Here is a 2,579-nt window from a genome sequence, read left to right as displayed (position 1 = left end):
AAGGCACATGTTTTGCAATGTTCTGTTGTGGTTAGGGTATCAAAGGCAACTGTGTTTTAAAGTATTATTCCATTATTTCTACCTCAGTGTTTGGTAGAGTTGGACCTAAAGCTTTACCATTTGTAGATTTACAGCCTAGAGGCAAGATGAAACACTGTGATTAAACCATTACCAATTTAAGGCCTAATATCAAGGAGAAACATATAGACTTCTCTTGTACCTATGAAAATATTTGGTGAAAGAAAGGCAGTAGTGTAAATTCCTGCCTGGTTGGATGGTAGCCAGGCCCGGACATTAGGTAATCATGCATATGAATTTATTTTCACCTTCTTGGCTTTAGCTACTTTTAAAATGTTAGGTATAACAAACAATTATATTTTGATAAAATACCTTCTAGTCTAAACGATTCTGTCTTAACTGTTCATTTCTCTATAATCCCTCTTAACTAAGATTAGTTTTGTTCCAAAAAGGAAATCTATGCTGTCAAGGTAAGATATTCTGGTTGGTCTGTTGCTACATGGAAGAAGAGTGAAGGGTCAGGTAGACATTTGTGCCAGTAAGACCTCATTTAGGAAATTTTAAGCTGCAGAAGTTTAGAAGTAGCTCTTAAACAAGGCTTATTTTGAATCCATTAGCTCCACAAAGCTAACTCAGTTGATAAATAAGTACTTGAAAAGCCATCACCTTTGGATCTAGCTATAAAGTCTTCAAAGTATGATCAAATTTAATTGAAAAAGACTTAAAATAGTCATTGACAAAAAAAATTGCAAATGTGAGCAATCGACCAAACAATGTAAGTTTTCCAATATACACAGAATTTTAGAGAATTAAGATCAATAGCATTTTGGGAACAATAAGTTTTCCTGGTTACAAACAGTCAACCAAGGATATATGCCTTTATAAAGACTGCATCATTAACTATGTAAATTTACAGGATATGACATGCTTCAGCAGCACGTTTACCCAAATTACAACAATACAGAGATTAACATGGCACTTGTACAAGGATGATATGAAAATTTGTGAAGTATGCCATATTTTTCATTCTTCAGATGCAAGAAATGAAAAACAGTTATTAAAAATGATTACAAAAATACATGTAATTAATTGAACTAAAAGTTAGTTTGACATCAGTGTATTAAATCCTCACCTTCGAAAGGCCTTTACATAGCATAATCTTTACAAAACGTTTGAAATTAGATAACATCGTCATTTTATTCCAAAGAAATAACATACTATAAGGACCTAGGAAAAAAAGGAATGTTAAACTGTTTCTATATGGAATGCTATCTGAAATAACACATTTAAAAATGAACCTATATATTATAAAACAATGTAGAATTCAAACTATTATATCTAGGAGAGAATGGAATAGATTATGGATATTATACAAACAAAATACAGATTAGATTAAAATATACTTTTTTCAGACAAAAACCAGAAATATCTTTAGTTTCTGTACTACACATTTCAACAGATAAGTTAAAATGATTTCTGATTTAAAAACCACAAACTCTGCAGAAATCATTATAGATGTATACAAACAAATCTTGAATACATTTTGACATCAAAGTCAGGCAATTCACTTGAAGAATACCATGGAGTCCATGAATTTTTAAAGTAAGATATTGCTGCTGTTTGTATGGTGAAAATATTTTGTACGGACACAAGGATGGATTGGCATTTTTGAAATTTAAGAAACTTAACCAAACCTTTATGACTTAGGAGAACAATTTTTACAGCTTTCCACAACTCCAAAAACGTAGTGATACATATTTATCCTTTTGGCAATATCAAATGCAGTTTCTTCAAAGTTCTTCAGACCTGGTTTGATAATTTGATAATATTCAATAGTAGGAGTTCCAGCATATTTTTGCTATTTCTAGTCCAAACAGCAAGATGCAAGGGAGTCAAGAGGACTTTAGTTTGGGCATTGCGATATGCATCATGATGAACTAAAATAGAATCCAGTCTGGTATTATTCCACATATAAGCACTGTGTAGGGATGTCCAGCAATTCACAGTTATTGCATGAATATCTGCCTTGAGCCACCAACTCATGGATAATATCTAAGTGTCCACTGTAGGATTCCCGATGAAGAGAGGTATATTCATCATCATTCCTAGTATTCACATGAGTGGCCTTTTTGGAAAGTAGTCTCTGTACTGTAGTAAGCTGATTATTTTCAGCAGCCCATAGAATAATTTGCTTGAATACTTCTCCATTTTTTCTGCGAATGATATCATTCCTCACTTTTTCTTCTTGTGCCTTGTCTTCATCAGAATTGCCTAAGCAGAGACATTGAGTACCAGTGGGAATCAGGTGCACATATATTCCCCAATAGTTCACGTTGGTTGAACTGCTCAGAAAAATCCAGTGAATATTCTACATCTGTTATTTCACCATGATTTTTTTTCTCTTTTTCCATTTTTACTATTCGAAATTATTCTAACTGGAGAGTAGAGAATTGATAGAGAGCAGAGGAAAGGATTTCCTCCATATAGAAAGGTACAGACTGAAAATGAGGACCAGTGGTGTTTTCATGTGCAGCTTATTCTAGGAACGAGAAAATATGAAA

The 2,579-nt window shown here is 33.0% G+C and overlaps 1 pseudogene; it reads left to right on the top strand.

Moving 5' to 3' along the window:
* The first annotated feature begins 942 nt into the window (after positions 1 to 942).
* Positions 943 to 1,042, top strand: LOC122100945 (annotated as a pseudogene).
* The last annotated feature ends 1,537 nt before the right edge of the window (positions 1,043 to 2,579 follow it).

The sequence above is a fragment of the Dipodomys spectabilis genome, unplaced genomic scaffold (genome assembly GCF_019054845.1).
Source record: "Dipodomys spectabilis isolate Male_0828 unplaced genomic scaffold, ASM1905484v1 ptg000612l, whole genome shotgun sequence".
NCBI classification, from domain to species: Eukaryota; Metazoa; Chordata; class Mammalia; order Rodentia; family Heteromyidae; genus Dipodomys; species Dipodomys spectabilis.
Note: the sequence above shows the minus strand (reverse complement) of the source record. Positions and strands in the feature narration are given on the sequence as shown.